This window comes from Herpailurus yagouaroundi, unplaced genomic scaffold, assembly GCF_014898765.1.
Source record: "Herpailurus yagouaroundi ecotype Mexico unplaced genomic scaffold, PumYag 67700, whole genome shotgun sequence".
NCBI lineage: Eukaryota > Metazoa > Chordata > Mammalia > Carnivora > Felidae > Herpailurus > Herpailurus yagouaroundi.
In genome coordinates, this window is record NW_024420499.1 from 4,412,040 (window position 1) to 4,425,848 (window position 13,809).

General features: G+C 42.1%; 1 non-coding gene across 1 annotated transcript; it reads right to left on the bottom strand.

The window, feature by feature from the left end:
* Positions 1 to 10,252: 10,252 nt before the first annotated feature.
* Positions 10,253 to 10,359, bottom strand: LOC121025781 (U6 spliceosomal RNA). Its single transcript, XR_005788145.1, has one exon. It is a non-coding gene; the product is annotated as a U6 spliceosomal RNA (small nuclear RNA).
* Positions 10,360 to 13,809: the final 3,450 nt, after the last annotated feature.

A 13,809-nucleotide genomic window follows, 5' to 3' on the forward strand; every position in this document is an offset into this window, starting at 1 on the left:
GTAGAAGTGGGAAGACCTTTAGGAAGGAATTGTAGTGATCCAACCAAGAGAGTATGGTGATGTGGGCCAGTGAGGCAGTGTAGAAAGATGAGAGGTGGTCAAATTCTGATAAACTCGAAAAGTAGAGCTGACTGAATTTGCTGTTGGATTGGATATGGATGATGTAAAGAAAGTAAGTTAGGGGTCATGAATGACTGCAAGACTTTTGGCCTAAGCAATTGGAAGGATAAAATTCGGCAACAAGATGGGAAAGACAAGTAGAGAAACAGATTTGAGAGGTGCAAGAAAATCAGAGTTCGATAATTAATGGACTTGGGTTTGCCCAGGTCTGGAGGCACTAGAAAAAAGGTCAGCAGCTGGTGGCTGCACTAGATGGATCATGGTGGAAAATGGATTGGAATAAACCTCAGCATAGCTGCAGATAGAGCCAGCTGGGGGTGTTTTGGGGAAATGGACCCAGGTGGACATGAGCCTGTCTTCCTCTGCTCTCCCTTCTCCTGCCTGGAGTCCAGTGCCTCCACTGCCCCCACTCAGCTCCATACCACTTGGTCAATCCCTCACATCTAGTCTTGGGGATGATAAGCTTTCTGTAAAGATCAAGATACTATTTTAGACTTTTTGGGCTGGTTGATCACTGTTGTAGTTACTGAACTCTGCCACTGTAGCTCAAAATCAGTCATAGACAATGCGTAAGTCAACGTGTATAGGTATGGTCCAAGAAAATTCTATTTTCAAAAGTATAGCATGACTTGATTTGGCCCATGAGCCAAGTCCCCATGCCCTGGTCTAGATCTATGAAGAGCTACCCACAGAAACACAGGTCTCACATGGCCACTCAGCCTTATAACACATGTACAATCTAACTCCAAGATGAAATATTAGAGGGGTATCTCTGGGTAGCTATCTCTCAAAGATGACTGTATTTTAATGTTTTAGTGGCAGAACCAATGGTCTCACTGGCATGCTTTTACTCTATAAAGTGACTAACCAAAGTTGGAACTCAAAATGCCCTTCATTTCAAATAAGGGGAAACAAAGGTGATTCATAAGCATTTCAATTTTTCCGGAATTGACTCCTATTACTTTAAACATAAGTTACTGGCCACTTCTCTACAACTGTCTCTGTCCTCCCCAAGCCAACTAACATGTCCCAGGTCCTATCCCTCTCAGGGCCCTGCCAGGTGACTAATCCAGTTATAAATTGTCAATGGCATCTACCTCCCAGAAAATATAAACTCCAAAGCCTGCTTTTAAGGATGGGGCACTAAATTGCCTGCCCTTTCTGAGGTCTGCACAGGTTTGTTGGTACACCTCCCTGCTTCAAGTGTATAGGGCAGCTCAACTCACATGAGTAACCTTTGAAATTCAGTGGGCCTCTGTCAGATGGGCTGTTGCCATGAGTGTATTTGAATAATTCTTTTTATTTATGAAAAAAGTTGGAAAGATTTAAAAGATGTAGAGAAAAATGTGAACACACCCATATACTCACCACACAGCTTAATAAATAAAGTATTAAACATCTATTCAAAACCCTTTGTCTCCCCTCCCTGACGTCATTTTCTTCCCTGTCTGCACAAAAGTAACTTCTATCTTGAAGATAGTTGTGTCCTTCCTTTGTGCTTTTTTGTACATATGAATGTATACAGATGATGCCTCCCTAAACAACATAGTATTGCTTTGAATGCTGATAACATTTGTATCAATGATGTAATATTGTAAACATGTTTTCAAGTTGGATCCATAATTGATACATGTGCTTCAAGTTCATTCATTTTCACTATCTTATAGTCTTCCATTGTAAGAGTATACTGTTTACCCATCAATGATTTCTTAGGCTGATTCCCATTTTACACTATTTCATAAAATGCTGCAGTGGGCATTTTGGTTTAGTCTCCTAGTACCATATGTCAGGGATGAAATGCTGCTATTTTTCTGAGCTCCTCTCCAAGTCTCCATGGAACCTCCCTCTATATAAGAATGGCAGATGTGGAAAGATAAACCCCATCGTGGACCAAAACACTAAAACACCTTCAGAATTCTCTTATCTCTGGGCACCTGGGTGGCTCAGTTGGTTAAGCATCTGAGTCTCGGTTTTGGCTCAGGTCATGATCTCACAGTTTCGTGAGTTCAAGCCCCTCATCGGGCTCTGCACTGATGGTGTGGAGCCTGCTTGGGATTCTCTCTCTCTCTGCCCCTCCCCTATTCATCCTGTCTGTCTCTCTCAAAACAAATTAATTAATTAAAAAAATTTTTTAATAAAAAAAAAAGAATTCTCTTATCTCACTGTCATTGGGTAAAGAGTTTTGACCTAAACCAAAATGATCAAGCCAGGAGAACCTATCAAGGTCACCTGCTGCCTTGATTCTCAGTTCATTATTTTGGTTCCCGAGTGTCAAAGCAAGATATTTTTATTTGGCCGCAGGTTCTTCTGGCCTGGTCCGATGGATTCACATGTATCCATGATGGTGGAAGACAAGCAGTCAATAAGAATCAGATTGCAATGTCATTCCATCAAATATCACGTGTTACAGGAGGCTTCCAGATTGTGGAGTCAAACTCAGAATGTCTTGCAGTACAAAGGCAGAAAGTAACTGAATAGCCAGCCACCCCCTGGATTTCCATGTTGTTCTCCAGGATTTTCCTGCTGTTGCTCTATTGTAGAGCTGGACAAAAGAGTATCTGATGTGTATGGGTCTCCACCCAAGAGGACTCATGTTATAAGTCAGTGCACATGTCAACAGTGTGGACATTGATGTGGACTGTTTTTTTCTCATAGCACATTTCCTGAAAATTTCTGTTCCTCAACGTGTGCCTTTACCCCCTTTATAGAGCTACACGTAGAGACTTTCAATTCTCAGGGTATGACAAAAACAGGAAAAGAAGTTCTGAAGCATCAGGGTATATTATCACTTAAGTCAGGTTATAATAGAGATACTTTCTGCCTTTTTGCATCTATTCACTACATCCTTTATTTCATAAGTCTCTGATGCCACTGTCCTTAAAAACCCGAAGAATCACCATAATTCTTGTATCTATATATAGCCTCCTTGCACTGTGGTTGATCCGAAAAAAACTACAGCTTAAATTCATACAGACAGGTTTACTTTCTTAGATTAAGTCATTACTGCCACCACATACTTTCTCTGTGAATTCCTTTTAGGTATGTAGCCTAAGGCCAAGCAGTCCTCCTAAGTTACCCTAAGTTACAACTCACACGCCCTATTCCACACACAAAATCTGTTTCCCACTCCACATTCCAGTGCTTTCTTAGAAAAAGTTAAGCTGTTTCTACCTGATACAAAATCAAGATGTAAAACAGAGTAGCTCTCAGTATTGTGTGTAAAAACTGTCACATAGTCATACAAGAAACCATGGTCAAGCAAATTAATTTGGATTGTAGTTAATAATTTTGGTAATTGTGATAATTATTACTAATAGTAAATGCGCAATGAAAGCTGGCAAAGGGACTCGTTTAAAACTTTTTATTTAAAAATGTATGCATTTATTTTAACACGTTAGAAAAAATGCAACTATTATATCAGATTCATTTAGTTTCAGAAATGCTATTGCTTAGGGTGAGGACACGTTTTTAAAAAAATGAATCCACTTTATGAAAGTTATTAACTGAAAAAGATTAAGTGAATAGCACAGGTAGTTTGTAGATATAGGAAAAATAGTGAAGGTCTTATGTAAATGAACAATCGTTGGAAAATACTGACAAGGCAGATGTTTTTGTTTACTTCCAAGGATTCTCAAGAAATGACCCAGGAGCTCTAAAGCTAATTTGAATATTATTTGAAGATATTTGTAGATAGCTTAAAATTTGTAACTAAAAAAAGTAACTAACAACAACACATACGTTAAAGAATGTTCTATATGCCAAATTTTTACACAATGAAGGCCAACAATGCATTGACTTGAGCTGCTCCATAGTTTCATTTTTCTGTGCAGAAGTCAAAATAAATTTCATTTGCCATTCAGTTTAATCAAAGAATGTAATGTAACCCTCTCTCTCTTTCTCTCTCTCTCTTAAAAATAAATAAATATTAAAAAGAGGGGGCATGCGGGTGGCTCAGTCGGTTAAGCATCCGACTTCAGCTGAGGTCATGATCTCATGGTTCGTGAGTTCAAGCCCGGCGTCGGCCTCTGTGCTGACAGCTCAGAGCCTGGATCCTCCTTCGGATTATCTGTCTCCACCTCTCTCTGCCCCTCCCCTGCTCACACTCTGTCTCTGTCTCTGTCTCTCTCTCCCTCTCAAAAATAAATAAATATTAAAGGAAAAGAATGCATTGTAACTCAACAGTATGCAGTTGGACAAGAGAATAAAAAGCATTACCATTTGTGGGGCGCCTGGCTGGCTCAGTTGATGGAGCATGCAACTCTTGACGTCGGGATTGTTGAGTTCGAGGTCCATGTTGGGTGTAGAGATTACTTAAAAATAAAATCTAAAAAAAAATACTATTACCATTTGCAAATAGTTATCTTTGTGGGTCAGAATATTCTTCCTACCATGCAACCAAAACCAATTACAGATTTAGATTGGTACAGCTGCATCATAACTCCCAATTTCAAATGTTTGTGTTTATCGTAACAGTTTTAGATTAATTTTCCTTATAATAAGTAAATCTGTGTTTGGGTTATCAAATAAATTGATATTAATAAAATACTGCTTTTATCCATTTTAATATATTGAAGTCCTATATAGAAATTTATTTGTAGGGTCACCTGGGTGGCTCAGTCGGTTAAGCCTCCGACTTTTGATTTCTGCTCAGGTCATGATCTCACAGTTTGTGAGTTCAAGCCCCACTTCAGGCTCTCTGCTGATGGCATGGAGCCTGCTTGGGATTCTGTCTCTCCTTCTCTGCCCCTCCCCTGCTTGTGTGTGCATGCTGTCTCTCTCTCTTTCTCTCAAAAATTAAAAAAAAAATTTTTACATTAAAAAGAGAACTTTATTTTTATAGGCGGCTTCATTAATAAACAGGCTTGAAAGCCATTGATGGAGATGAAGCAGACAGTTGAATTACTAAATTTTTCATTCTCACAACATATTGAGACTATATAAAATGAGAGAGAGGGAGATTCTGCTTACTAATAAGAGTTAACATTCATTTAGCACTTCTTACAACAGTCAGAATAGGGGGGGTGTGTTGCAGTAACAAAGAATTCCAAACTCCTAGTTGTGAACCACAAAGGGATGTTTTTTACTCGTGATATGTGTCCAGCATGGCTTGGGTGAACCTCTGTTCCATATTATTTTCACTCTGGAACCCAGGCTAATAGATCAGATTCTATCTGGAGCATTGCAGTTAACATAACACAGGAGAAAGAGAATATGATAAAGCATACCCTGGCTCTTAAAACTTCTGCCTGTATGTGACTCATGCTATCTTTGCTTGTATTTTATCGGCCAAAGCAAGTCGTATGGCCATGCCTGAATTCAACAGGGCAGAGATGTATAATCATTCCACAGAGAGAGGCACTTCAAGGAGAGGCAAGAAATATAGGTGAACAGTACTGTAATCTGCCATTCTTATTATGTGTGAGGCTCTCTTCATCTACGTTTACAACAACCTTATAGAGTAGGTACTATAATCACCCCATTATAGAGATGAAGAAATGAAGGCTTAGAGTTTCGTGACTTTTTTGAAGGTCACACGGTTGAGTAGTAGCCAAGCTGGGATTTAGAACCCAACAGCCTGACTCCAGAGCCTGTGCTCTCAAACACCATACTGTAGCATTTACATTGGGCTTCTCGTCAAACCCATGAGTACTACTCTTAGCCCTAGCCCAATGGGGGTGTCTTAAATAGGTTATGAAATTACACCAAAGGTCATGTATGACTCCAGAAGCAACTTCAGTATAATTCCAGCGTAGTGATTAATGAATGAATTCCACAAAGACAATAGTTCCAGTCATCTTTAAACATCAAAATCAAACACATTCAAAATAGTGACAGTTCATTACAACTCAATTTTGTAACCAAAAATTAAGTATATATATATATAAATATATATATTTAAAAATATCACTGCCAGTCTTGGAATTAAGCACACCATGTAATCTAATTTTTCCCTTTCCTTGGATAGAAATAAGCCACCAAATGCACGGGCTCACGTAGGCCTGCTTTCAGAGTGTGTCCTATTTATACTCAAGAAAAAGTGAGCCCCGAAGCAAGGATGCTCATTGGGCAGACTCTAAAACTAAACTCTAACTAAAGAAGGACCCATAGGCCTTAGGGTCAGAGGATCCATACTCTTGGGAGCAATGCCACTAATATTGCAGCTTCTGGGTAGAGCCAGGACCTGAGTTTCTGTATAGACATGAGGCCCCTGAGGACCAGAGTCAATCAGGAAACAAGCAGCTAATTAGTAAATTCCTATGGGTAGATTCCATAGCCATAGTAACAATCACTGGAGCCCTCCTGCCTCATTTCTTAATATTCATGTCTTTTTCTAGAATATTAATAAACTTTTAAGCAGGTAAGTGAGCAGACAAAAATCTGTTTTTAGTATAAAATCTGCAAAACATTTCCGTTGAGCATACTTGGGTTTTAACTCATTTTGTCCTTGTAACAACCCCATGAGGGAGCTACTCTGATTAGCCCGACTTTTTAAACGAGTGAACTAAAACGTACAGAGCTATGGTAACTGGTCCATACTCCAACCGGGGAGACTTTGTGTCTCTGCATTTCCAGCACCTCACACAGTACCTGTCACACAACTGGTGCTCAGAAAGTAGTTGAATGAATAAATGAATGAATGAATGAATGAGCAAGCAATAGCTTCTTTTCACACTATGTGTGAGCCATTGTGACTCACCTCTGTTATATCCTCTCTGGTCTCATCCTTCATCACTCAGACTGGGCCACCATCACTGTCTAACCTTTTCCAAGGCCTAGGGTTGGATGGCAGTCGAAGGAAGAGGTTGCTTAGTCAATCAACTTCAAATTCTTTGTTCCCACATTTGCCCTTAAGAACAAACAAGTTAATGTAATCAGGAGGAGGCAGCTCTTGGGAAAATGTTTTCCCACTACATGCCTCACCTCATATGTTTCCAAACACAGTCTCCACAGGCCCCACATTTTTTTTTTCTAATACAATTTGCACTCCCCATCCAAGCAAGGCAATTTAAAAAAGGGCACCATTCTGTATTAAAAATTTTGGTCTTGATTTTCAGCCATCAATGCAATTAACCACATTTTGCCCTTGGAAAGGTTGCATTCCTGATTCTTTCTGCCATCTCACTTATAAAGGCAAAGAAGGGAAGTGGGGTGCCAGGGAGAAGGCATCAGCTTGGCATCTGTGGCATGAGCACTCCAGAAATTCCATTCTCTACAAAATCTACGTCTCCTGTAGGTGTTGTGGCTGGGGCCCACAACTAGGGACAGAGGCCACACAGCTGCTCTCCTTAAAAGCCCCTTTCTCTACCTTTATCAAAGGCAGAAAGGTGTTGATTCAAGGGGACAGGGACTTGCCCTTTAGAATCTCCTTCCCTGAAGACTTTAAGGATGCAAGGAACTTTGATCTACCAGGGCAGTGGTTTTCAACTATTTCTTAGCTCTGAAACTGTTGCTAAAAGTGAACCCCAATATATAAAGCAGACCAAAAGGGTAATGACTCTGGATAAAGTAGAGAAGGGGACCTAGACCTCTGAGAGCTTTGTCCCCCTATATCAGGCTCTGGGGACTATCCATGAACCCAAGAGGGTGCAGAACACAATTCAAAGGTCACTGCCCTTGACTGTAAGCTCCATAGCAGAGGAGTGTGGACTGTGTCTGGCTTACTTGCCTCTGTATTCCCAGCTCTGTGTTGTGTGCCTGGAGCATAGTAGGAGTATCATAATCATATATTGAATGAATAGGAGGTACCAGTGTCTCGTGGCAGCGGCTGTTGGTTAAGTGACTCATTGTCCTGTGATGTGTGCATGTGCCTGTGCATGTGCACTGGTGGGGAGGTGGATTCAGAGCTGAATGTTGGAACGGACCAGAGATGAAATGCGTGACCACGTCTCTGATGGTGAAGAGAAACTGAATGGTGAATGATGAATGGGTATCCAGGCTGCTAGGTTCTTCAGATTTGCCAGCAAAGCTGGTTGGTTTGCTCCTTCATTTGTTAGATAGGGATCTCCTGCCATGTGTCAGGTTAGCTCCTAAGAGACAACAATGACTAAAACCCAGTCCCCTGCTGTCACAGGACTTATAGTCTTAGAGAAGGAGAGATGAAAACAAACCAGTGGCAATAAAGTAGTGTAACAGTGAGAGTGGATATCATTGCTTCGCTCTGACTGTCAGACTAGGTTTTGGATTTTTAGTCTATACACAAGTTGTTTTTTTTTTTTAACATGAGACTCCCCAGCTAAATAAAGTACACGAAGGACAAAGTGCATCTGAATTTCTACTAATCTTTCACCAAAAATTTGCTTTTACTTTCATTGTTAACATAGGCAACAAAGGATAGCAATATTAGCCATACCTGTGACTGTGTCGGCGGTAGATATCACAGACACTTTCATACCACATTAATAATGCTATAGTTCTCTCAAAATATTATTTACCCTCATCATTAGTTTGAAATTATGGTGGTTACTTGACCTGCCACTAGAGCTTATCATTTACGCCGTTAACAAAGAAGCACAGGTACTAGTCTGTCACGATTTTTAAAAAATATTTTGATAACTGAATTTCAATATCGTTGGCTTCCTTTGTAAGCCTGTGTACCTTATTTTTTCCATTGAAGCATATGATTCTAGGAAAGGATCCATAAGGGACCATCATACTGCCAAAGGAGGTCACCATGTCACAAAATGGTTAAGAACCTCTATCACATAATAGTCTTAAGAGTGACGTTTCATCAGGGAAGAAGAGAATTTTCAAATACCAGCGGCTCCATGTATGTAGTCAAAGCGACGCATGGGGTTTGACTATAAGCCACGAGTAAAGAGAACTCAGCGGGGGGTGCAGAAGGAGGTTCCACCTGCCTGGGAATGAAGAGATGTGGACTGTAAAAGAAAGTAGAGAAGGAGAGGAGCAGGCGGACAGCTATCAGAGGGGCCTGCAGGAAACCACCAAAGCAGTGAGGGACAAACTAGGAAGCTGTGAATCCCCCTTGGAGGAGACCTGCATTTACCTTGGTGCTGGAGCAATCTGGCGTCCAAATGGTAGGACAGCAACAGGGGAGGGAGGTGTCTAAGTTCACGGGCCTGATGTAACACTTGTGTTTCTTCATAGCCTGCACGTGGCACGTGGAACATCCAAAATGCGAAGGAGTAGAGAGGACGAGTGGGCCACCGGATGCCTATGTTTGGAATGAAGAAGTTACAAAACCAGGGGGCTTTGGAACCAGAAACAAATCGCCAGGGCTATGGATTTAACAACAGGTGCAACCAATGAAGTCCCTAAAAGACCAGAAGGGACCCACTGCACTTCAGCAGACATTAGCACAGGGGAGTAGGGACTGTTCCAGACCAGCCACTCCATAGCAGAAAATAGCATGGATCCAAGGCTCGATTCTCCTCAACCCCACTCTGTCCAGACACCGTGTTTTGTAAGAGGAGGAAAAATGAGGTTAAAATATGCAAGACTCAGCATTTTATCCAGAGGCAGAGTCTTTCAACTGACACAATGAATTGTGTGTCTGTACTTCCAACCCCCTACCCAGCGGGATGGGAAGCTCCTGGGGGTAGTTTAGTTCAGTTCTAGAGAACATTTTTGCACATCTGAGTTGCCGGGTATACATTCCAACTCTGCTGTATGTGTTTTGGCACCATGATATAGAAGTCAGTTCAGAGTCAAGAAGAGGACAAAGAGAGAAGCGTTCGGTTCCAGGAGGTTGTGGGTGGTGGGATAGGTGGGTGAGGAAAGGCTGCGCTGAGGAGGCAATGCTTGAGCTGTGCCTTGAAAGCTGAGCAGGTTTTCCAGAGGCACTAGTTAGGCACTTCACTTACAAACTCAAAATCTTGGCGGAGAAAGCAACAGTCTACGAGGTGTGATTCGAAGGGTACTGGGAAAAAAATATCCAATGCCCCCTAGAAAGCTCCTAGAATACCACTATTAAAGATCTATGCCTCTGGTCTTCAGCGTCTTCTAAACCAGCGTTTCTCCAGCTGTAATATGCTGATGAATTACCCGTGGACGTCCTTAAGGTACAGACTGTGATGCTGTAGGTCAGTAGTGGGGCCGGAGATCCTGTATTTTTAACATGCTCCCAGGGGATGCTGGTGTTGTTGCTCTACGGACCACACTTCGCTTTCTCTTTTTAAATATGGAACACTCCGCAAATTTCCGTGTCATCCTTGTGCAGGGGTCATGCTAATCTTCTCTGTATCAAGTTTAGTACGTGTGCCACCAGAGCGAGCAGGGGACCACACTCTGAGTAGCAAGTCTCTAGCCAATGATAGCTAACATTTACCCTGTCCTTTTTACATGACAGGCATCGTACAAAGCCCTTCGTGTACTATCACTGCATCTAATCCTCATGGCAACCTTATGAGGGAATTGAGAGTTTCCTGTAGGTTGCAAATTACTGAAGTCTCGAATTCAGAGAATTCTCACTCATTGGCCCAAGGCCACTGCTGTGATGAAACTGGAAATTGTATGCAGGCTGCCTCATCCTAGACCCTAACTTGTGAGCCTGTTCGACTCTATTCTCTCCCGGAAGGAGTAACACCTTAAGGTGACAGTTTTAGTTCTGTTTTTTTGTATTTTTTTAAGAAACGGGACCTTTTCATAGCAGGCAGTATGTATAACAGATACAAATGTAATTTATCTGTTTAGCAAACTGGGGACCCCAAAGCCCACTTGCCCACTCATGTTCCGCAGCAGCCCCCAGAGCATCACTTCAGAACCCGCAAATTTTGGTAAACTCAGTGTGCAACCCAGCGCTTAGAGATGTTATAAGTTACTCTTTCTGGTGAGGTGAGTAGACAGTCGACGGAGAACAAACTCAGCATCTGAATGGACGCTCAGTCAGGGCTGCTGGAAACAGAGGAGGCGCCAAAAGGAAAGATAGCAGCTGACAAACCCAGCTACTGCGGACATTCCTGTTTTCTCAGAGCTAGTTCTATCTTCGTACCATCTTCCCTGAGGTCTGTCTGGGTTTACCTGGTTTCTCTCAGCTTCTCCCCACCATTAGCTTGTGCTTCCGCTCTCAAGAGCAGAAATGGCCTTCTGGTTTGCTCCTCACAGCCTTTCAGTTAGATGCTCCCTCAATGCCCTGACAACCAGGGCTTGTGCCTTCCTAGGCCAGGCTTTAAAAGCATTTAGTTCCATGGCGTTAAAACATTGCTCAGCGTAACCTGGAGCTCCTCCAGACCCTTCCATCACTGTACTTGGCAAGGGGGGTGAAAGTATGAAGAAAGAGCAGAGTTGGTTAGCAGGGTAAAATAACTTTTCCATCACAGAAGAAGAAAGTCTGAGAGCCTAAGGAGTTGAGAGTTCCAATGCTGATTTTTTTTTCCTGATGCAAACCATCCTGGTATGGGCATTCTGAGTCCTCCTCTGCTGACCGTGCCTTAGTAATGCTCTGACTCTTAGATTCTGACATGGGCTGTGAAATGCTTCCCACTGCTTGCCTGAACCTGGTAATCTCTCCTCCTGGAGCCAGGGGAAACTTTCTGCCATGAGTCTCAACGAATTCTGGAAATAGATACCAGGTAACTATTTCAAACACATTTCGAACCAAGGCACCTGGGTGGCTCAGTCGGTTAAGGGTCTGACTTCAGCTCGGGTCATGATCTTGCAGTTTGTGAGTTCAAGCCCTACGTCGGGCTCTGGGCTGACAGCTCAGAGCCTGGAACTTGCTTCAGATTCTGTGTCTCCCTCTCTCTACCCCTCCCCAGCTTGCTTTCTCTCTTTCTCTCTCTCTCAAAAATAAATAAACATTAAAAAATTTAAAAAAACCCACATTTCAACCCTAGGATTGCCTCTGATCATGCTATAGTCTCTTCCATCCAGCTACCTGCTCAAGTGTCAACTCCTGACATTAGAATAGGCAGTTAGGTTCTAACAGAATACCTGGGGGACAGCAAAAAGGAAGTCATGGCCAAGTATCAGGAAAGTCAGAGGCCTCTTTTGGCAGCCCTATACAAGAAGCTGGGTGAAACCAAGATGGTGGGCGCCATGATAGGAAACCATTGACCAAATGAGGAAGAAAAGGCCGGAAACCCTGCTTCCAAGAAATCTTCACTCAAGTAAAGAATATTCCACCCCCTAGCTAACAACTGTCAATAAAGGATAGAAACCCAAACCCCAGGGCATGCAGTTCACTCACTCTCACTCTCTTGAACTCTCCTGCTTTCAGATATCGAGAGTATACTTTCATTTTCATAAACTTCCCCACTTGTATTGCTCATCCACTGTGTTGTGTCTTTCCTTGAACTCTTTCTCTTGACGAGACTAAGAACCTTCAGGGATGTCTTTAGGACAGGCTGGTTCGAGGCCCTAGAGCCCAGGGTCTCCCCAGGCCACCCTGCAACACTGAGAGAAGCCTTCCCTGACCATCCCACCTAAAGAAGCACTCCCATACCCTGCTTTGTGCTTTTCATAGCACTTATCATTGCCCGGCTTTAGGTTATTTATTTATCACCTCCCTCTTCACTATAATGTAAGCTCCAGTTTACTATTATTACTCGCAGAACTTAGAGCATTGCTTGGGACATAATAGGTGCTCAACAAATATTTGTTCAATGAATGGACGGATGGATGCATGAATCTAATTCATAATGAACCACAGACTTAGAACTTCTGTAGAGCTTCTCTTTTCACAAGAGGGCACATAAGTTTGTTTGCACATTCCCTGGAACATTGTAGTGGCTCAATAATGGACTGAATGAAAGAGAGATGGCTATGGGAAAGATGTAGCTTAGACCAATGATTCATGTTATGTGTGAGGGCATTGTGGACAATCCCCACGCACACAAACCAGGGTAAAGCACTTTTAACATTATAAATATGGGGTTCCAATTTTAAAATTACTTACAAATTTTGGAAAATTACAAACAGAAAATAGGAAAAAGAAAGATTGTTTTCATGATACGAAATACAAAAAGAACATGAGCTTTTTGTTTCTTGTGTAGGAGCTAAAAGGAGGCCACCCCAAAATGGGCCACATTGGCAAGAACACTATATTGAGTTAAAAGTGATCAAAACGTAACCTATGCATGAAAAGCTCTCTTCCTTGTCCTCAACTGCCTAAATTCACGTTAGAAAGGAAAGCCTATGCTAGGAAGAGAGTTATTAACAGACTCCCCTTTACCTAAGAAACTTACCTGCATAATAGGGCAACCTTTGTTTTTCAAGACCTTTCCTCTCACCTTCCTCCCCTTTGTATCCTCAGACCCTATCCCTCTCCTTAGCTCATATAAGCTTCCTATTGCCTCGTTGTCTTTGGACTTTCATGTCTTTGTGGATTCCCCAGAAGTACACCATTAAATTTGATTCTCTCCTGTTAATCTTTCTCATATCAATTTGATTCTTACTCCATTTAGAAGTACCCGGAAGGGCAGAAGATCTTCCTCCTTGACACTTGAAAGGTCAGCATAGACTTACAATGGTTGCAGGCAACTCCGGAGTGACAGTCCCTAGGGAACCTCTCTCTTGAAAATTCTGTGATTCTAGCCTGGGCACATCCCACGGCACATGATCCTGCTGTACAATATCTCCTTTCCTAAGAAGTGTCTCTCACGAAAGAAACTGCTGCTCAGATTATTTCCCCCATCATAAAAAAAAAAAAAAAGAAAGAAAAGAAAAGAAAAGAAAAGCCACGGAAATTATCAGACCACAACTGAGCTGCGGTCAAAGCAGTCTTGAATGAGC